This window comes from Ambystoma mexicanum, chromosome 2p (assembly GCF_040938575.1).
Source record: "Ambystoma mexicanum isolate Mex_15411 chromosome 2p, UKY_AmexF1_1, whole genome shotgun sequence".
Taxonomy (NCBI): Eukaryota; Metazoa; Chordata; class Amphibia; order Caudata; family Ambystomatidae; genus Ambystoma; species Ambystoma mexicanum.
Window position 1 is genome coordinate 903,036,676 of NC_090923.1, and position 23,444 is coordinate 903,060,119.

Consider the following 23,444-nt stretch of genomic DNA (forward strand, 5'->3'; position numbering starts at 1 on the left):
ACCCCAGTCCGAGCCTGTGCACGCACGCACGCACGCGCACACACACAATACAGCTTCTGACGTTCACAGTGCATTCTCATTCACATGCGCACTCTCGCCCATGTGCACCATTCACACAGCATGTATTCATATGCATGCACTTAGACACCCCATCACATACAAAGATACATACAGACACCTAGACACATCTTCACATGCATGCATGCATACATACATATATACATGTATACAATCCAGACATACACACAAACAAAAAAGCGTTTGTATTTTTTACCTGTCTCTCTCTGTACCCTCTCAGTCCCTTCCCTGTCTACACCTTTGCATCTCATAGGATATTTAGTTAAACAGAGGAACCCTAATCATTAGGGGTATGGGCCAACTAAAAGTTGAGCCCAGCAGTTAAGCCTTTAGCTTCCACTTAGTGGCTCTATTGATAGCATCCCCTGGGGCAGTTTTTGCCCTCAGCACCGTTTGTTGGTGCCCCAGATACGATTAAAGACTATTTTCTCACCTTGGAGAGCAGTGTCTTTACTTACTTTTAAAGTTTAAAAGTATGTTTAAAAGTAAGTAAATACGCCGCTCTGCTAAGTGACACATTTGACAGCCTGTTGCCGTCTGAGACAGGGTTGGGGCTCATAGCATAGTGATGACTGCTGCATCAAAGTGGGCAGGCTTCAGCCCTTCAAAGCCCGTGCCTGGCACCGCCTTTTTTTAAGACTCTTCTGAGATTCTGGGTCTATGGTTCGGATGGCGCCCTGATAACAGCTGCGATCAGACTCTATCTAGGGGAGAATGAGGGTCTGCCTGCCTAGGGCTAGCAAGCCAATACTCACAGCAGACCCACAGGTTTCTTTAGGACTGCAGTACTTAATTCCACGCTGTTGTTCCATACTAAGGGTCCTTGTAGGAACTATGGTCCTGGATCCATTTGGCCGGGCTAGACACATTTTCTGGCATTTCTTACATAGTGGCAAGGTATCACTTCCAAGTGGCAGATCAGAATTGGCCTGCTGGATTGGATGCACAAGAGCACCTGCAGTTCACTTTCTGGCTTTTCAGGCCAAAACAATTCTCTGGTATCTCTTTCTTCATGCCGTCCTCAAAGAGTAGACCGATCATAATCTGGAGCTGCCAGCTTCATGAAACAACCTGATAGTTACTACTTCAAGGCATGGGCCTCGTTGATATCCATCCAGTTCAGTGATTTCAGGCAAAAGAACTGCAGCTCAAATTCTGTTCCCTTGGTGGTTGGTCTCTGGGTCGATCAGAGTCATCTTGGTTGGGAAATTAGTCTTCTAAATTAGGAAAACCTACCAGATCACTAATAATACAAGAACCGGGAACTAGAAGTAGGGTTGGGAAAGGTGGACATGGTTCCCAGGTCTCTATGTTCTACAACCTAACCTAACCTGACCCTCTACCTGAAAGGGGACTTAGGTGTGTTAGCTAGGATAGGGATTGGCTTTTCCCTCCCCATTGGGCCTTCTTATGTCTTTCTGCCACAACCTAGACCTGCCTTCCAGCAGCTCTCTCTCTCTCTGGGTTAAGGGAACTCACGTGTAGCTTGTGTACGGATCGATTGATGGGCCCCACCCCTGAGGATGGCTTCCAATTCTGATTTGGGTCATGGGTCTGGTTATTCCCTCCTCTTGGGCAGTTCTCTCTTGTGATCTTATCCTGACCCTGACCCCATGGTGGGCTTATTTAGCATGACAGTTGTTAACTGTAGGAGATTGGAGGCCTTGTGCAAGACATTTTCGGTCAACTGTCAAATTTCGCACCCCAATTCAGGCCCCTCTCTAGGTAGGGGATTCCAGTATCTGCATGAGAGGAATCGAGCCTGCTGGTGTTGTCAGTTCAGCAGGACCGTTTTTCCTCATAATTCCCTTAATGGGCCATCACTGCCTGTGGTAGCACTGTGACTGTTTCCTGCTCTCAGGGTCTAAATCAGAGTGTCAAGGGGACCCTCATCTGCTTGGCTGGGGAGGCAGCGGTCTCCATTGTTTACTTCAAAATAGGAATCCACCGCAAGGCGATGGGACTCAGTCACAATACCAACATGCCACATGCAATCTGGGATATGTAGTCCGGTAATGGTAAAAACAGAAATGCAGCTGTGAGTGTCTGAATATCATAAAGCACACTGACAACAATCATTTCCCTCCCCATTCCTTTTGTTGAATTAAGGTTTTTGCTAGTACAATTATTCACAGTACATGCAATTAATAAATATTACTCCTATGTCCCATCCCCTTTCTTCTATACTTCTGGGACATTACGTTCTATGAAACGGGACCGCAGTGTTTTTGTAGAAGAGCCCTGCAACAGGCCCCACCTCCCCAAGCCCTGACTCTAGACCTAGCCCTTCAGTTCTTCTCTCTGCACAGTCAGGATCGGAGGCATATGGCACCAGGTATTTTTGACTGCCCTTTCACGTTTGTCCTCCGTTCGACACTTTGCTCCTCTCGTCGCGGGAGTTGCAGTCAGTTTTTCTTCACGTTTATGCAGGGACATAAAGTTTTGTTTGTTGCCTGTCTTGCGGGTGTCACTACATGGCAGTGCATCCATATTCACTCTGTCTAGAGTATTTGGGACCAGAGCACCAGTGTGATTCTTGCTTTTGTGCTATTGTGGCGCACTTTCGTTTTGCACATAGGCCATGATTTTCTTCCACTAGCTCCGAAGCATCACCAGAATTTCATCTCTGAAAAACAGCACTGACCTGTAATGGAATGTCTTTTCACAACACCATGGGCTGGGGACCTCCACACAGGGATTCCTCAGAAGTTCAAACTCAAGAAGGTCGGAGATTTCTCAAGATTCCACACCTAGTTAGGCCTCCCACTATACACAAGCCTGTTGTGATGCAAGTCGAAGTAACAGAGCCTGTTGTGCTGTAACTCGAATGAACATAGGGCCTCATTCCAACCCAGGCGGTAAGTTACCGCCTGGGTCGTACCTTTACCACCATGGCGTAAACTACGTTTACGCCATGGTGGTTGGCGGACTTACCGCCCCATTCCGAGGTTGGCGGGGCGGTAAGTCCCCAATCCCCATTTACCCTTCCCCATTCCCATTTTTGCTCCATAGGGCATAATGGGAGTGGGGAAGGCGTTAATTACGCCACCGTAAATTACGGTGGCGTAATTAACATCAAGGTCCCTTAGCGCCATGGATTTTAACACCTGCTAAAAGCAGGTGTTAAAACCTCCATGGCGCTAAGGGACCTCGGAATCAGGCGGTAAGGGTTGGCGCTGTTTACGCTGCCGTAAACCCCTTACCGCCTGGGTCGGAATGAGGCCCATAGTCTACACCTGAGACAACGCTTGCTGCTCCCGTTAACCTTGTCTTTGGCCCCACTTCTTCTCCCCTAGATTATGTGGACCTGTCCCTGGATAGGCCGATTTGGCAACCGGCTTCAATCGAATCTTGGTCCAGACCACTGGTACTTCAGAGGCCTGTGTCTCAGCCACAAGGCAGGAACAGTCAGTCATCAGAAGATACTTTCTTTGCCCAATTTTAGGCTCTTATGCACCCTGAGCATTGGCGTCGCGGGGGCACCACAGTGTGGGTGAAGGGGGTCACTGCCCCATGTCCGAGGGTCCTTTCTCAGCCCTCATCTTGACCAAAGTGGGACCTTCTGCTGCAGCTGTCTGGCGGTGCTACTACACCTCCCCATGCCACTTCAGACTGCCTGACTTGTCCAGGAGAGCCGGAGCAGCCTCTGGTCCCATACACATGTTACACTGTCTGACATGTGTCTGGAAGCTGGAGCAGCCCATTCTCCAGGCCTCTGGCTCCCACCGTTCACACAGACACAAACAGGCAGCTTTCAGAGTTGCCTGTTCCTGTTTGCATGGAGTGCGAGAGCCAGCAGGCTGGAGAAGAAGCCTCATCATGGCAGACCAAACATGAGAAACAGGTAAGATATTGGGCTTCATTACGAGTTTGCCGGTTCAGAAACAAGAGTGCCGGTAAGCTCAACCGGCACCCTTGTTTCCGTATCAGCAAACGTCCAGTCTGCCTGCCGTGGCCGCTGTGCCGGACAGGTCTGACCCTGCCGGGCGCTGCGGCCATGGTAGGTAGACTGTTCATGGAAGCGCCAGCCGTTGCTAACAGTGCCGGTTCTTCCGTGTCTCCACTCCCATAGGACTCTATGGGAATGGGGTCTTACAATTTGCTGGCGCCTGACTTCCCGGGCCGCCGGACTCATAATGAGCCGGTGGCACCGGGAAGTCAGGCGACAGTACAATATGACGGGACCGCCGGACCCATAATGAGGCCCATTGTTTTTGTGCATGTGTGTACTTTTTGGAATGTTTGTATGATGCGTGCATGCTTGTCTGATGTGTATCTATGGATTTATGCATGCATGCATGTGAATGGGGTGCATGTATTAATAGATGTGAATGCATGTGCCATGTGAATGAGAATGCAGTGGGTGTGTGAATGTTCTGGGCATGCAGTGAGTGTGTGTGTGTGTGAATGCGAGAGGTGTATTGGTGAGTGAATGGTGAGTGAATAGCTGGGTATGAATCTGATTACATGTGTGTGTGAGAAGCTGGGGGGCGCAGGGGGCAAACATGGCATTTTTTACAGGGCCCCACACCAGCTTGCACAGCTGCATAATCAGCTGCCCGATAAGGCATTTGTTTCTGGTCCATCATAGATGCCCAGTTAAAAAAATGCCATGCCTGCCTGCCCCCTGGACCGCTCAGGCCTCACACACACATAATCACATTCAGAGTTAATGTGATTATGTGTGGGTGCAGGGCACTGGGGGGCCCAGCAGGCAGAACTGGCATTTTTTACTGGGCATCTATCATAAAGCAAGCATGATAAGTGTTTATTACATGACCAGATTGAAATTTTGGTGGAGCCAATCTAGCCATTTCTTACTGTGGCGTGAGATTTTATTCTCGGCATCTCTGGTAAGCAAGCATCATATGTGTTACTACGTGGCTAGGCTGGCTTTATTGTGGAAACAGTCTAGCCATTTCTTATTGTGGTATAACATTTGTTACTGGGAATCTATGATAAAGCAAGCATGATTAATGCCATTTAGTTGCTTGGCTGGCATTTTGGTGCAACCAGTCCAGCTATAATATCTTACTGTGGCATGGCATTTATTACCGGGCATCTATGATAAAGCAAGCATGATAAGTGTTATTACGTGTCTAGAATGGCATTCCATGGTGCAGCCATGTTTTCTTATTGTGGCATTGTATTTTTAATGAAAAGCCAACAGGAGTATGTTCTTACTGGCATATATTGGCAGAAACAGCTTGGACATGTTTACTTACTGGCATTATGCGCAAAGCAAACACGAGTATGTTATTATTTGGGAATGCTGGAATATATGGGTGCAACCAGCATGGAAATATATGGGCACAGCCAGCATGAAAATGCTTTTTATACTTGCAAATATTGTTGGGAAAGGCATTATGAAAGTTCTTTGGCAAATTCTCCTGTGCACTGTTGGTGACTTACATCTATTGGATTTTTTCATGAGTTACTCGTCAAAAGTGATTGCAAACTCTGTTTTTTTACCCAATTTATCACTTAAAATGCACCATTTTAAACCATTATTCAAACAATGCTCAAGAGGAGAAACCGTCCGAACCTCCCATGCCTGGTTTGTGCTCCCTCGCTACGCTCAGTCACTTTTGCATATTAGTGGCAAATATGTATAACCCTCCAATAAATAAATTCACCAGCTGTCAATGGTGGCTGATACATTTTGATGCCACGAGACAGGTACTGCCCCCTTGTTTCTACACTAGATGAAAGATTTAAGCTTTGATTTAAAACATGCTTATATCGTTCACCAAGTGGAGTGAGTGGCGTGTCCCTGCAGCACCATGATCATTATGGGCATTGTGCATGCAGGCTAGCCCAGAGTGTGGCGTGGCCCCAACTTTGTTTCGGAGCTTAGGAAGAGGCCTCCTCAGAACGCCTCACAGGAGGGTCCCCAAATGCTGTGCTCTGCCACTGACTCTGCATCCATGAAGGAGTGCTTTAATGATCTGTTTCATGACCTAATCCTGAAATCACAAGATCTGGTGAAACTGACTGATAAAGCTGCAGAACACCCTCAGCCTGTCAAAATCATGGAGACTCTACCGCGCCACCCCTTGCAGCCCTGGGCCCAATTTTTGATTCTAAGAGTTTTTCTACCGGCCTCACAGAAAGGGAAGATGATATTGCATAAAAGAAAGAAGAGTAAATTCCTTGCTCAGTAACAGCGTTCCATGATAGGCTTGTGGGCTTGATGGAATTCTTAGAAATTCCCATTCCTGAGTCCCTGCAGACAGAAGCAGGACTCCTGGCAGGGGCTGTCTACATAAGTATCTGTGAGGGGACAGGGGGAGGACTGTAGAAAGATGTCCTTGCAGAAGCAATGAAGATATGGATGAAACCTCACTCTGTGATCCTCACAAATAACATTGTTGAAGTGCAATATCTCCCAAAGCAAGCTGAGCAGGTCTCACTGCGATCCTGCCCTCAACCATCATCATTGGTAGTGGCAGCTTCCGCAATGCAGGGCTGGTCTTACACCAGATTGCACCCATGTCGAGAAGCATCGCCCCCACCCACATCCGACCCCTACAAATGACAACCAAAAAATGTGTTACAAATGTTGTAAATAGGCCACTTCATTAAGGCCCAGATAGAAATACAAATGCAATAGAAAATGCATACACTAGACACTAGGTGACAGTCTTAGAATGTTACCTGTATTATGTGTTCAAAAAGTAACTTTTCTTGACTTTGCCCTTGCAAATTGAAGCACAGCGTCGGATAGATCCAGTGATTGGCCAATGTCATTTTCGATTGATAAAATAGCAAGCGATGTCAGTCTTTCATTGGCCATTGTTGATCAAAGGTATGTTTTAATGAGCTTCAATTTGGAGAAGCTGCGCTCACCACTTGCAACTGTGACGGGCAGAGTGAGCAGAATCTTCAATGATATCCAGACATTTGGGAAAATGTTCTTCAGGTTAGCATCATGAATATACTGGAGAACTGGTAGTGGTGTAACTGTCCCTCTTGGTAACATGTAGCGTATATTTTCCAATTCAACGTGAAGGTCCTTCCTTGCCATTGATGTCAGAAGATTCACCATGTTTTAGTGTTTGGTGAAGGTTTGTACAATGCTCCAATAGTTTTTTTTTTGTCGATAGGAAGCTTGCTAAGGTCATACAGAAAGCCATAGCATTGTTCATGATCCTTCATTTCTCCAAACCTTTCTTCAATTGAACCATGGGCTGTGTCAACAAGCACATAAAAAACTCCCTCTTGAACTTTTCTACTGGGCTTTGGGTCTGTGTTAGATCTCTGCCCTCATAATGAAACTGCCTCTTTCTTTGACTAATACGGATCTTCTTGAAGGCAGGCTCAACTCCTAGGTCAGCTGCCATTTCTTTTGCAGCAATTATGGCATTTTCAAATCCATTGTCTCTGTAGGCCACAAAGAACAAAATGCATCCTTTCATCAAAGAAGTAGCAGTCACAATGTCCACTGACTTATTTTGTAATGTCTTGCTCACAATGTTAATCTGAATCAAGATATCGTGGCAAACTACAAGAGAAACCAGAAATTTGAAGTCAGTTAACTGGTTAGCCAGACTTTGGGCCTCATGTCTGACTCCAGCATCAGCTTTGCTTAACTGGGCTAATTCCATTAGTGCGTCATAGATGTCAGTCACTTGGAACCTTAATGCTTTCACGCTGTCAATGCAACTCTCCCATCGGGTGTCGCTTAGAGGCTTTACAGTGAGATTTCTAACATTATTTGTGAGGTCTTTCCACCTAATAGTAGATGCAGAAAAAAGAGTGTATATTCTTTGTAGTAATCCAAAGAGAGCTACTGAATCCAAAGATGACAATGCTGCATCGGCACAGCCAGATTTAGGGGATGGCAGCCGCAAGGCACAAAAAATGCTCTTGGATTAAGAGCAAGAATTCGAGCCTGAACCCCACCGTGCTTGCCTTTCATGTTTGCGCCATAGTCATATCCTTGACCAGGGCATTGTTCAAGCATTATTTTATCTTCATTCAGGATATTTATAAACAGTTCAGTTAAGCCTTTTCCAGTAGAGTCGTACACAGGCTTAAAGCAGACAAAGTGTTCCTTTACTTTGATTTGTCCATCACTGTCTTCAACAAATCTCACCGTCAGTGACATCTGTTCTATGTGACTAATGTCAGAAGTGCAGTCCATGATAACTGAGTACAATTTTGCTTTGTGGAGTCGCATCAATATGTTCTCAAGCACCTTACTTGCCATAATGTCGAGCAATTTATTTTGAATTCTTTTGCTGCAGTAATTACCTTTGACTTCTTTACAAACTACTTGTTTTATATGCTTACGCATGACATCATCATATTTCCCAAGGAGCTCTACCAAACCTAGGAAATTGCCATTGTGATCAGTGAGCAACTTATCTGATGAACCTCAGAAAGCTAAGTTATTCTTTGCGAGGAAGAGAGTAATAGAGATTAAACGTTGAAGCACATTTCTCCAATGAGCGATTTCTGAATTAATTATCTGCTGATTTTCTGAATCTATGCATTTGTTCTGTCTGAGTCTAGACCCTGCTTCTGTCCATTTTGAGTATGCAATAAAATGAGCATTTCACACTTCATGATTCTTTAGAGCATCAGCAATGTTATGCCAACAGTTGTAACCAGAAAGTGCATGCATTGATTTTGCAGCCCTATCAAATATTTTACAACAAAAGCAGAATACTTTATCAACTGATTTTGAGTAAATGAGCCAAGGTTTATGTATCATCTCACCACTGTCATGCACTCTTTGACAGTGTGATAACGAGAAGCATCACTTCTGTTTATTCACTGGGAATCTCATGCCTTTGATTTTACTTGGTCCATTCAAAATTATCCGGTCTATATCAGCAGAATGTAGGACCTCTGGCCACAAAGCAGCATCTGATGTATCAAAGCTTGATGCATAATTTGCTTTGCTGCTGTTTCCTTCTCCAGGTGAGTTGGGCTCTTTTTTCAATTTTCATATGGCATAGATTCTTCTTCTGCATTTTCCTTCCTTTCAGGTGAGCCACATACCTCATTTTTCTGACTCAAGCTGCATGGTAAATCTGATGATTCTGCATCAGTTCCAGGCTGTGCACCGCTCACTATTTGTACTGTATTGTCCTCATTCTTCTGACTCAAGCTGCATGGTAAATCTGATGATTCTGCATCATTTCCAGGGTGCTGTAACGCTCACCTGGTATCCACGGGGACGTCACTCAGCCTGTTCTGACCACTTACGACCTTGAACCCTTCCTTGGAGGCTTTTCGACTGGAGACTGGGCCTGAAACACAGAATTGGTAGAGTTTAACTCCCCATTGTCTCTGTGTGCTTGAATGCCTTCTTCCCAGGGGTCCAACCCTTCCCTTTAATCCACAGCTCACCTTGTTTTCTTGGATAGTGTGCTCTCCGTCATGCTTTCAGCACAGGGGCGCATTGATTGATGTGGGCTCATTGCTGCCTAGTTAATTCACTGGCAAGAGTCCGACAGGTAAGTATAATGAGTCTTTTGAACAGTTCTCTAACTTCGTTCCTTTCCTTCCTTTTGATGATGGCCGGCATCCGGGGATGGCGGCGTGCTGCTGAGATGAGTAGCGCTGAAGGTGAGTGAGAGTGCGATGCGCGATGCACCCCTTTCGTATTTGTATTGAACTGAGTACTTTTTCTGTGTCTTTTAGGTGCCGCAACATTCTCAGCGTGGATGCCGGTTATGAAGAACAAATGCGGTGGGTAAGCGCGGTATGCGGCATCTCTAGATGTTTCCACGCTAATCTGGAGTGTCTTTTCCTTCTTGCAGATGGATGAGAAGTTCCGGAGACAGAGTTCCACCAGAGCGACTGGGATTCAGGTAAGCGTTTGAAACTCGTACAGTATTTAAAAATAAGCGAAGATTTGCAGAATGCTTACTAATGCCTTTTTTCTGTTCTTTTCCCTTTTCCTTAGGAAGCAGCATGCCGGGATGGGAATGACACCGCCGAAGATGCCCGCAGAATAGAAGGAGCGATGAATGATTGGCAGAAGCGCCGCAAGGTAAGGCTGTTCCTAATGGTGTTCTTGTTCTTGCAGGAGCTGAGTGCAGAAGAAAGATGCAGGCCTACTGGAGACCGATCTGAACACGGTGAGTGTCACGCTGCAGGTGCAGAAAACGCAAAGCATGTTTCTCAGCCTGGGTGTGGCTTAAATAGTCTCTGGGTATCCCAGGTGTCTCTGGGCTGAACGACACCCAAAAGACTAGACCGCACATGCAGTTCTGGTAACCGAAATATGTGGGGGCATCCATCATGTCCCCATCAATGCACTACAAGTCCAATCCTCAATGTTATCCTATGGGAGTGAGTGAGTCTGGTGCCACAAGCGCCAAGTCTGACTCCAAGTGGGTCTTTAGAGGGATGGAGAGGCCCTTGAAGGCCATGTAGGTGATCGTGGCCTGGCTCCAGCCTGACATCTTGGAGGGCTGGGGACATGAGGGGCAGGAATCATGACAGCACCCCCCCCAGGCTCCTCTCAAGGTGGCTCTTCTGTCTGGTCCTGGTTTGGTTGGATGGTTTTGATGAAATTGTCTAAGCACGCGTGGTGCATGGATGTACTCACAAGGCTCCCATGTCCTGTCTTGTGGACCATACCCCTTCCAGTCTACTAAGTAGTATAATTTGGATCTGACGTACTTTGAATCTAGGATGTCCTTGACTTCGAATTCTGGCTCCCCGGCAACTACTACTGGCTGCGGTGGCGTTGCTCCCCGGGTCCCAGGTTGAACAGGTTTAAGGAGGGACACTTGGAACACAGGATGAATCTGCATGTTTGACGGCAAAGCTAGTCTGACCGCCACAGGATTTATCACAGAGGTGACGGTGAATGGACCTAGGTATCTTGAACGGAAAGTTCGGGTTTCTTTAATGGACACGTGTTTAGATGCCAGCCAGACTTTGTCTCCCACTTGGTAGTTGGGGGCCTTTGCTCGGTGTTGATCAGCAAACTGCTTTTGGCGATTCTTAGCTTGAGGTAGGTGTTCAGCTACCCTTTTAAAGTTATGAGAAATGACCGTGTGCAGGGTTTTGACTGCTGGCATGTCCAGGGTTGTAGGAACGTCCAACTCAGAAGTATGTGGGTGCCTGCCATACATGGTATAAAAGGGTGTCTGCCCAGTGCTGGTGTGTAGAGAATTATTATAAGCATATTCAGCTATCCATAATAGGTCAAACCAGCTTCCTTCAGCTTGGTGTAACATGCAACGCAGATACTGCTCGAGCGTCTGATTTGTCCTCTCAGTTTGACCATCCGTTTGGGGATGGTAACTGGTGGATAGCCGGATGTCGATCTGGGCCATAGAGCAGCATTTTCTCCAGAAGTTAGATACGAATTGAGTACCTCGGTCTGAGACCAAAACTGAAGGAAACCCATGGAGCCGTACGATGCCTTCAAGAAATACCTTTGCTAGAGTGGAAGCATTTGGGAGCCCCTTAAGAGGAATGAAATATGCCATTTTTGAAAATAGGTCCACGACCACAAGAATAGTGTTAAACCCTAGACTGGGTTGTAAGTCAGTAATATAATCGAGGGACAATGTGTGCCAGGGTGCTGGTGGGATTTCCAATGGTTCTAATAGCCTAGCCGGTTTCTGCTCGGATGACTTGTTTTGAGCACACACTCCACAAGATAGGATGAATTGGATAATGTCTTTACGCCACGTGGGCCACCAATAATTTCGTTTTACCTTGGCTAGGGTTTTAGCGATTCCGGGCTGGCCCTCGATCAAGGAATCATGATAACTGGACATGACTCGTAGTTCTTGGTTTGGTAAGAATAAACGATTCCTGTAGTAGGGCAACTGATCTTTTATCATGTAATGTTCTCCTTGTGCACTCCACGCTTGTAATTGCTCCGGACTCATCAGGTTTTGGATTTCTTCATGTCATTCTTTCTGAGTTATGGTTGCTGTGATTCCTAGGAGCTTGTCACTCGGGATGATTGCTATTGGGTCAGGGGTCTGATACCCTTGCTCTTCCAACCCCATACGGGAAAGGGCATCAGCCTTCCCGTTTTTCACCCCTGGTCGAAATGTAATCACATAGTCATATTCAGCAAAAAAAAGAGCCCAACGTAGTTGTCGTGAGGATTGGGCCTTTGCCGTTTTTAGGTACTGGAGGTTCCGGTGGTCAGTTATTACGGTGATTGTGTGTCTGGCGCCCAAGAGGTAGTGCCGCCATGCCTTAAAGGCTGACTTAATGGCCAGGAGTTCTTTGTCTGTGATAGCATAATTGAGTTCAGGGGGTGTCAATTTACGCGACCAGAAGGCAACAGGGTGTAACTGGCCCGTTTCGGGGTCCTTTTGTGAGAGGACGGCTCCCATAGCCATGCTTGAGGTGTCCGTTTCCACCAGGTATGGGAGATCAGGGCGAGGGTGGCGTAAGATTGAGGCAGATGTGAATCTTGCTTTGAGTTCCTGGAAAGCCTCCTCGGCTTCTGTTGTCCACTGGAACTTTTTGTTGCTTTTCCTTAGTAATGACGAAATGGGATGCACGATTTGCGAAAATCCTGGGATGAACCGGCGGTAGAAGTTTGCAAAACCCAGCATACTTTGAACCCCCTTGAATGAATTTCGGGATGGCCAGTTCAGGATAGCATCTACCTTGTGTACATCCATTCGGATTCCATTCGGGCTGAGAATAAAGCCTAGGAATTCCACCTCGGCGATGTGGAATGAGCACTTTTCGAGCTTGGCAGAGCTGGTGTTGACGGAGTTTCTCCAATACGGATCGGACGTGTTTATGCGGAATATACTAGATAGCATTGATGTACACTAGAGCACAGACATCAATCAATTCCCGTAGGACATTGTTCATGAAGTATTGAAATGCAGCAGTTGCGTTGCAAAGGCCAAAGGGCATTACTTGATATTCGTACAAGCCGTATTTGGTGCGAAAAGCGGTTTTCCATTCGTCGCCCTGTTTTACGCGAAAAAGGTGATATGCCCCCCTCAGGTCCTCAGTTTTGGTAGATTTGGGCATCTTTGACTTGATCAAGCAATTCAGGGATCAGTGGTACACTGACTTACCTTATTGATCGGCAGAGAAGGCAGAAGCACTCGGCACTCGCGTGCAGCGCAAACCGGTCACGGTGCCCCATTGGCAAAGTCAGCAGGCTCTGGCTCACTGGGTCTGGCTGCGGCTGGGCCTTCTGATTCGTTCACGATTCCACGCAATTTCCCACTGACAAAGACTAGTTTCGGCACAGCAGATCAAGGAAGGGCAAGGCTGCCCATGCCCAGCAGCTCTCCTCCAAGCTGAGTGAATAAACCCTACTCAGCAGGGGTCAAATCCTAAAGATTTAAGTTGGGGGACTCATCAACAAATGCAATGGGATGTGACGTTGCCAGAAATTAGCATACCAAGGTGAAATAAGCACACTACACCAGCTGCACACATATCCGGTGCACCAACGCACCGTACAACACTCTCTCTCTACTGGCTTGAACTACGGTTCCCAAGGGCATTCAACCTAACAGCGCTTTGAGATCATACCAATGATACATAGGGCGCTATACAAATGCCAAGTAACATAACATCAAATTTCATTAAATTGGCTTTGCATAACCACCCAGATTGCACAGGATGAATGGCATTTGCCTTTTCATAAAATCAACACCCATACTTGCCAACATTCTGTGACCAAAAAGCTATAGGATTTTTCAAGTTTCAAAAATAAAACTTTGCATAACAATTACATCACAGGAATATACAAAACATACATTGTTGGCACCACTGGAGCATTTTAAAATGCACAACCCATCAAACAGCACAACATGGAAGGATGTTCAAATGTTTAAAATGTATAATTCTGAATGGTAAGTTAACACTGAATTCAATTACCTAACTTCACACAATCAATCACACACAGCTGGTAGGCAATATTTACCCCTGCTCTGTAGCAGCAGCCTGGGCAATACATATTTATTTCTGCAGTGCAAGATGAATAACTGAACATGATGATCCCCTCCTCAGTCTTATGTGCAGATGCTGTGTGATGGTGATACACTCTTCCACCTGTCTGTCTCTGCAATATTCTGCAATGCCCCCACCACTCCTCTGTTATCTGCACCTGCCCTAGTCCTCTCCGCCTCCTGTCCCTGCCCCACACCCACCTCTCTATTTCTTCCTTTTTGTACAAGGGGACCGGGCCCGCCCAGCACTTCAGTTCATGCCATCACGATAACGGGGCCACAGCGACGGGCCCGCCGTACTGCCCACTGTCCAGGGTGTTATCCGAAACGGGGGGCAGAAACACTGAGAAGAATTCGTCTTCGATCATGTAGCCAGACGCAATGACGCATACATGAACTGTCAACTTGTGTGTCCACACGTCGGCACATGTATGGCATGTTTGCACATCTTGTCCATTTTACGTATCTTGGTGGCCCACAGATACGTAACATGGACAAGATGTGCAAACACGCCATACATGTGCTGACGTGTGGACACACACACTTGAAGTTGACAGTATATGCGTGATTGCGTCTCAGGCATGTTGTTCCATATGATATATGCAGGCAGCAGCAGCACCCCGCACCTGTGTCTCTTGGCTCGGTGCTGCTGCTCACAAGGAATCGGGATGGGATGCGCCTGCTGCATTGTGAGCAACACACAACCACGAAGCACTCAATACTCGTCCGTCACTTATTTAGCCCTGAACCATCTAAATAATGTGGAAAAATATTACGTGAGTGAGGAAATAATATGAATGCCATCTAGAAATTCGTAAAAATGTGGAAATATACGAATAGGAAACCGTTTGAGATTAAGTGTTTTGTAGTTTCATAGTATGGCTTTGATTAAGTATTGTATTCAATTTGTAATCTTGGATTATCAACCAAGGATTGTGTGTATAAACGGTTACTTTGTGACTATGGCACATGAATAATAATGCATAAAGAGCACATAACAGCCTTAATTTCCCCTTAGCTTGATCATAGTTTGCATCACCATCACTTGTGAGCCATGGTATCCCGTTACAGAAAAAGGATATAATTTAACTCTCCGAATATTTGGTGGGCGAGGGTACTTGCACACGCTATTTTACTCTTACCCCCACTCCCCCAACTAGCATAAAGGCTGTGGCTAGGCTACCTATTCCTGCTGCACAGCTTGTGAACGGTGGGTGCTTGTCTACACCTGAGACTTGCCACCGTCCACATTTGGCTATATTTTTGGCCTCCTCTATCCCCCCACTATGGACATGTGGTCGCTTCTTTCTGTTCCAAAGTTTGTTTGTTGGGGGCAGCTCTCTTAGAGTGCACCTTAGCAGCTACTTTTTCCGCTGCCCTGTTCCTCCCCAGACTGGTGGGCATGAGCCGACTCACTGTTTTCTGTTCTTATATAGCGCTTCACGCAGGTTCCTCCAACTTCTAACTGCTGTAGTAACAGCTATCAATATTACCCTTTTATTTTTCATATAACTAATTTTGTCAGCCTCAGTCAGAGGCTTACAATTGGTGGTGGCTATTGCAGGATACACGCTTGCAACCTGCAGCTTGTGAACACATCGCCGCAGCAGGTGCATCCCCTAATTAAGCTACCGTACACAATGTTCATGTTATGAATGCTGTAGATTTACTTACTTAAGGGCAGGTGAATAAATGCGAAGATATAAGACATGTAAATTTGCTGGGGCAAGCAGAGTACAATCAAAAAGTCATGCTTGTAAGGGGGTTTTGTATAGCATAATTACTGCCATCCGTCGGACATCTTGGCACTACAAAAGTGATGGATGCCGGACTTTAAAATACCACCGTCATTGCTCTGCGCACCAAGTTCCATACCGTTATTATTTTGATTCTGCCCCATTACAAATGGGAGCCAGCCAACTTCAAATCAGTGTTGTTTGTGCGTCCAGTGTATGGTATGTAGGGTTGCGTGCCAATAGCAATGATAGCGAATCATGCATCTAAAAAGTCGCCCTCGCCCCAAACACAGTACACTTTCTAGGGCATTTCTTGGTTCACAGCCTGCGTGGTTACTTGGAGCATGAAAAAGGCCACTCATCCATGGTCAGTGGTTATTCATTTTGTGCGCGCCTCACCCGGACATCATTGCACACTTAATTTCAAGGGGGATGAGAATCTGTCAACTATGCCGAGCCCAAAGCACCTTTCAGGTAGTACTAGTCTGCTGAACAATGGGGGTAGGCCTGCACACCTCTGTCCAACTGTCACCCCTTTAATGCTGCAGCCCAGAAGAGCCCTACCAGGGCAGGCCCCTCACCGGTGAGCCAGATCACAGTGTCGGATGTCAGAGCCAGTAGCACAACCTCCCCGCACCCCTGTGGCATGAATGCAATGATCACGAGTTGCGTGCACCCCACGGGGGGAGGCTATGGCCCGCCCCAATGATTTCTGAGCTCGCTTCTTCATCGCCGCATATACGGCCCAGGTGCCTCTCAGTGCAAGTGCTCAGCTCCGTCAGAGGCCCTGCTGCGTCTTCTGCAGCTTCAGAGGGCCTGACAGAGGGACGCTACTCACCGGACAGAGCGCCGAGAAACAGGCAGAGCAGCGGTGTCCCCGTACCGCACCACAGCTGCAGTGCTGACACTCTGCTTCGGTGTCACCGGTCCTCCCCTCCACTGCCATCACAGCACCTACAGGTGCCAGCGCACACCCCCTCCAGCAAGTGGCCGCTCACGGCACTCAGTCGCAGCAGGCTAGGCATGGCAAAATGGCATTAGTCCTCTGCAGCATGATCGCCCTCGCCCCAAACACAGTACACTTACCTGATATTGTGCTGTGCCCTGTGCATGCATCCACTCCACTCGCTCGGCGCTCCTGTTTTCCGAATGGCGCCGGGGGGCTGACAACAACTCCAGCAGCCAGCCCCAAGCCCCCAATCATCAAGCTAGTGCGCGTGCGCACATAGCCTGAGGGCACGCCGCACGTGCGCCCATGGGCCTGGCTGGTGCCAGCGCCACCGGGGCCCGGGGCGAAGTGAAAAAACAAAAAACAAATGTTGCTAATTGCTAATTTATTGTCAATTGCTGCTGCCCTGCCCCTGCCTGAGGGCAAAGGGGCGAGGCTGCAGCCTGAAGCAGTGCTCCCTGCTCCTACAGGGGCGTAAAAATCAAGGCCTGGCTGGTGCGTGTGGCCACCTTGGCCTGGTTTGGAGGACTCAGAGTACCGCCGCGCCACCTAGAGACTGACTGACATCAGGCAGCCGCCTGAGCTGCCTGACACAAAGACCGGCCCTGCCACAATGCATTTCATACTGACTTCTTCCTCCACCTCTGCTTTGCATATTTTGAGTAAAGATGACAATAGTCTTGAAATTCTAGGCAAATAAGGTATATGCTAATTCAGCGCTCCAATTGCGTCAGGTTAATGTGACAGCCCACTGGCAGCTGGAAAGATCTCTCAGAATTCGAGAAGTTCATTCTAGCCGAACATCTATACCAATTCAAGGGCGGTCTACCAGACACTAGAATGATTGTGCAGAATCTCCTGCGGTTGCGGTGCATCATGTTGACACCTCGTTGAGATGAGTGGCCATAGATGTGGGCATCTGTAGGCAGGCATGGCTACACACAACTAGATTTACAATGGAGGATCAGGATAAGTTTCTTTATCTGCCCTTCGATGGGGTTGTTTTGTTCCACAATACTACAGAGGAGGAACTTACAAAAAAGAAAACAAGCAATCTCACTGCAAAATCTGTGTCAGTGCTAACTAGACCATCAGTCTCAAAACAACCCACGAGCTCTATAGTATATTTGTGGTCCCGCTGTTTTGCAGGCTCTGCTAGTTTCTAAGACAAGACCATAAAGCATGACAATAGGTCAGAACTCCATGTCTTCCGAGGAAGAAACAGAAGACTTTAGCTTGAGAGTTTTTTTTTCCTCTCTCAGCCCCTACAGCAGGAGATTCCTCTGTTACAACCGAGAAGGTCACTAAGTGATGGTGGGGGTCAATCCCAAAGCACTCCATTAGGAGGGAGAATTTCCATTCACATCAAGTCACCCCGACCATCACCTCTGACCTGTGGACTATTTCAGTTGCCAGCAGGCGTTTCAGATTGCCCCTTTCCCGGTCCTCCCTTCCTACCCTCGAAACTAATTAGGATAAAAGCCATAGCGAAAGTGCCATTCCCAAAAAGAGAATTCCACAGTGGTTACGGTACGAAAATGGAACCAGACGGGCCTGCGCAACATTTTAGATTGGGCCAATTTGAACCTGTGTCTTCCCTTAGAGAAATTCAAGATGGTTATTCCGGCTCAGTTTGGTGTGTTCATGAGCAGGGAGACTGGATCTGTGCAGTGGATCTGAAAGATGAGTGTCTCCTCACCACAGTGTTCTCCCTTTCCTCACAGGGGGACTTCACTTCAAGTATTGAGTGCTTCCTTTTGGCTCCTAGGGTGTTTACAAAAATGATGTAAGCTGTTGCAGCCTTCCTGGTATCCATAAATACCACTAAATGGATGACTGGTTGGTGAGGGCACTGTCTCTATAGATGGCAGAGGCGCAACTCTGATATTTACTAGATCTGTTGTTACTAGATCTGTTGTTTGACACAGGCCTGCAGAGGTACTGGAGGAAGTCTTTCTTGATCGCCCACATGACCTGACATACACAGGCTTCTGCTGGATACTCGCCTACCAAAGATATTCCCGACTGCAGAAGAACTCACAGACATCCAGAACACATGCTCATTGTTCATCCCTTCTTTCAGTATGAGCACAAGGTGATTTCAGAGGCTACTGGTTCTCATGGCCTCTTGCGCCAAGGCAGTGCCTCTGGCCATGCTAAACATGGGCAGGTCTCTGATAGCCCTAAGAGATACCTGGCCTCAGGCTTCCAATCCACAGAACAAACACATTCTGATTCCTCAGGAGATGACTCATGACTTGATTTGGTGGTCGGATCCTTAAAACCTAATACCAGGCATACTAATCCTCATATCACCATTACCATGGATTCTCCCCTACTGGGTTGGCGGAGTAACCATGATTCACCTGCATCTTTGATCCCTGGAAGATCAGGGTCTGCACATCAGTCTTCTAGATGTGATTTTCCTGGCCCTAAAGGCAATCTCGTCAAGCAATCAGAACAAGACAGAACAAGACAGCCTCAACTAACAAAGGTCATGCAGCTCATGGGGCAGTCAGCGTTGACAGTCCTAATTTACAGGGTGACAATTCTGCTCCATTTTTTTCCTATCTTACCAGCAACGTTTAGATGTGTAGATAACATCAATAAAACCTTCCAAGTGCCTCCCTCAACCTCTGAAATTAATGGGGATTGGCTATTCCCCACCATATTGACACCCTCTTTCTCAGGGTAGAATGTGAACACCTTTATCCCCATCTTGCCTCTGCCATCGCTTTCTGCTTCAATGAAGAATATGGACACGTCTTGTATGTCTGATCACTGGAGCCTCTTGAAACAAACTCTTGAAACAAAACTGAATAACTGTAAAACTCTTGAGGACTTTAACGCATGGCGTGCATCCATTGTTACTTCTGCAGAAAAACTTCATGTGCTCCCTTTTCTTAGAGATACACAGGCAGCCAATATCTCATCTATGATGGGGTCGCTTAGTACTAAAGTATCTTGCTCCTCCCAAACCAATTGGTTTGAAGCAGATAATACCCCATTCCAGAGCGTTCGACCTACGGTTAACAGATTTTCTCTATAAAGAAACTGAAAATGTTCCCACCCGATGAGGGTTCCACGTATTGGGGTCAGGACTGACCAATGCTCCCCTCGAAAAAAATTATTATCTTTTCCCTCTCCTTTAATAAATGAGTCTCCACAGAAACCCAGTTTGGGTCTGTCGGAATACCCTACTATGCCTGTGTCTGCAAATTCAGCTGGATATCAGGACTCTCAGAAACCCAGAATGACAGACCTAAGGAAGGCATGTCGTAGGAAATTCAACATGCCACCTCTGGAGAATGAAGACATCAAGGTCCTGGTGTTGGACAATCTTAACTTTGTCATTCTAATGTCCCTAAACTAGCTAAGACCAAACCCAGAGACGCACTCCGCAATAAAGTCCTTGCCTGGCTATGTGCAAGAACAGGACCAGGCGTTGTGCCTTCTTCTGATTTTAAACTCTTGCGCAGAATTGACTTGGCCAAATGGCGTTCTCAAGTGAATAGTGATTGTATCTTGGTGGGATGTGGGACTGGCACTTTGCCCATGTACCTGAAACGTGTTAAATATTTGCCTATGGGTTCCACGAATCTTGAGCTTATTGTTTGATGCTGATGCCCATTTGTAGTAGTAATTTGCTATATTCTGTTTAATGGGTCCCTCTTATGTTTTCCCTTCTTCAAGACTGACGCTGGGTTATTTAATGGCTCCATAATGCCACTCTGCTTATGTATTCCTTTGCTGTTTTCACTTTTGGGTTGTTACTATGTATTTATCATGTTATTTATTTTATTTATGGTGTCTTGTATGTTTTTGTTTTATGTAGCGCTGTGAGGCCTATGGGCTTGTAGCGCTTTATAAGAATAAAACCAAACCAATACGTCTCAATAAGAACTGACCACTCTGTGTCAATGTTTTACATAAACAAACAAGGAGGACAAAATCGAGACAATTTACCAGTGTTACAGTTCAAATGCCCTTCAGCACAACATGTGGCTTCTATCAGTTAATGTGCCTGGAATATACAATACAGAGGCAGATCATCTAAGCTGCCTGTCGAAGGCCAAAAATGAGTGGGAGCTACATCCACAAGTTACCCAGTCCCTCTTTTCGACTTGGGGAATTCCTCAAGAAGACTTATTTGCTATGAGCACAGACAATACACGTCTTTACTATGCTTCCAGAGATGGCCAGGGCTTAAACTCACTGGGGGATGCTCTGGACTTTTCGTGCGCAGGGCATGATGCCTTACGCCTTACCCCACTTCCTTTGATTCACCTGGCTCTGAGCAAGTACTGTGAAGTGGCACAGTGCTCAGTAATCTGCAGCTCCCTGGCGGCCAGCCAAGTTCTAGTTTTCAGATCTGAGGGACCTGTCGAAGATCCCCTCTCCTTTTTTCCGTTCTCCCAAACCTGCTGATTCAGGAGAGAGGCCAGGTTCAACCCCCTTCTCCATGATCACTAAATTTAGCAGCGTGGTTCCTAAAATGAGGTCATTAGGGCATATCAGGATCTCAGAGGACAATATGCGAATCATTCAAGCTGCCATAGAGGACTCTAAGTGGCTAAGGTTGTGTTACTGGAGTCTGGAGAAGGAAAATAACCTACTGATGGCTTCCTTAGATGACGTCTTGTTTATTTCTAGCTTATCGGCTTTGGGCAATAAAGTCGAGACATGAAGGACTTCAATATCTGCATTGGGTGCATATCTGAATTCTGATGATCAGAGCCTGTCAATTTCCAATCCACAGTGAAACATCATTTTGATGGCCTCAGTTGCCCTTTTCCCTCAGTTACTTTTGTGTTTGTGCATGCACCTCAGAATCAGGCCCGCAGATGTGAAGGTTGCCAATGTAACCGAGCGTCTGATCATCGAATATCACACGCACACGGGTACTTTACTTAAATGTGCTCACGCTAACAGTTTTCACCGGCTGCAACTGAAAATGCGGTGCTCACTTCAAACAACTGTGAAATGCTGGAAAAACTTTTTAATAATTCAGTAACATGTCCTTCACTATGAAAGACAGTAACCTTCCATGTTCACAAAGCGCTTAAATAATTATTTACAGGTCGTAGTACATGTGGAAAATTAAAGTCACTTAGCTCTGGTTGTGTCTTCAGTGTCTTTCAAGAAGCGTTGGATGATTTATTCAAATGCTCAGCTTGAACTCAGCTCAGACTCTGAATAATTTTTCTTCTTCCCTTCAGGAGTTTTTAAAGCTGCGATCTTCTCTGAACAAAACTCGGATGAAAGGCATTTTAGAATCTCCTGTGAAATTCCAAATGAATTCCGACTGCTCTCAGCCAATCAATTGCTGAGACTGTCCTCCATCTTGATTTGGGACACTGCTGGGTTCCTGTAGTAACTTAGTTAAGGGAAATAAACACCTATACCAATTCACGTCACACTCAGTCACACCTAATTTTCCCTAAACTCAAGCTGCCCCACTTCCTCCTGATTAAAGTCCCATTGGTCTGTAACTTCTACAACTTCTTGGTTGGGACCAACACAGACTTAGGGAAGGTAAACTGGTTGTGAATCTGGTTGCTATGCTGTGGGAAATGGCTTCTTGCCTACTACAGTCCTGCTTCAATGCCACCCTCCAATACTTACCAACAGTTTCAAGTTCAGGTTCAAAAGTTGGAGCAAGATCCCTGGCTCGTCACCTGTGTCTCTCAATCCGTGTGCGCTGTGGACAAGATAACGCAAAGGCCCTCTGTGCTCTGCCAGCTAAGCAAACATGCTTTGCATCACAAGTGCTGTCTGCCGGGAGGCAGCACTGGTCTATCTTTGGTCGACTTGGCAGTGCTGGCTCCTCTGAGAGCTCTTGGCTGATCACTTCTTGGACCTTTGGAAGGCTTGGACTATAATGGGGGTGGCGCTGCATGTGAATATTGGTGCACACATCCCACTGCATGGTGAAGTCCGGTGCCTCCTTCTCTAGTGCAAGGCCACCCATCTGTGGGGCTTCTGATAAGGGAGGGGTCTCATAATTCCGAGAATGATTCTAAAGCATCTGTCATCAGTAAATAAAACAAATGAAACCCTGCACAGGAATGTATGAAAGGCATAGTGGGAAAGCAGGGATGAGATGAAGGATGACTAGATGAGTGAAATAGGATTATTGGGGAGGAAGGACAGCTCAGGGGCAACACGCTTGTCTTGGAAGGAAGACCACACAGCGCACTACAGGTCCGTATCCCAATCCCGCGCTTAGAAACCACTCCTTGGTATTTAAGCGTTATAACTGAACAATTATAATTACTGGCAGTTTTGGATGACAGTCTTTGTAATGGCTTGGCAAGTTGAAAACCATGGTGTGGGAGGTTGCTCCAAGGCATTGCCAGTGGTTAGTATTAATTCATACCCTTCCAGCTACCAACCTTTGTTTTTGATGTGCCACCCATGTGGAATGTGTATGCCCAGACATGGGTCACCAACCGGCTGTGCCTAGAGACCCAAGCTACACCTCAGTGATGATAGCCAGTGAGACCGAAACATGTTGGTGGTTGCTTGTGGTCTCGTCTAGTTGGGATGCGACCCAGCAGAACACTTGGGTATAGGCGCGTTATAAATGCCATATCATATCATTTCATATCATAGCATCAGGCTCGGAGGACCATTTTATGTGAGACATAGCCTGATTTTCATATGGTCTTGCTCCTTCTGCAACGACATGTCAGGCTGAAAAGCGATGGGCTGGGAGGAAGCCTACAACAGCAGGCAGTTGTTATGATTAATTCATAACCTTCC

General features: G+C 46.6%; 1 protein-coding gene across 8 annotated transcripts in view; it reads left to right on the forward strand.

Moving 5' to 3' along the window:
* Positions 1-23,444, forward strand: part of LOC138565957 (uncharacterized) — a 1,066,445-nt gene that overhangs the window by 814,536 nt on the left and 228,465 nt on the right. The gene's annotated exons all lie outside the window — the stretch shown is intronic.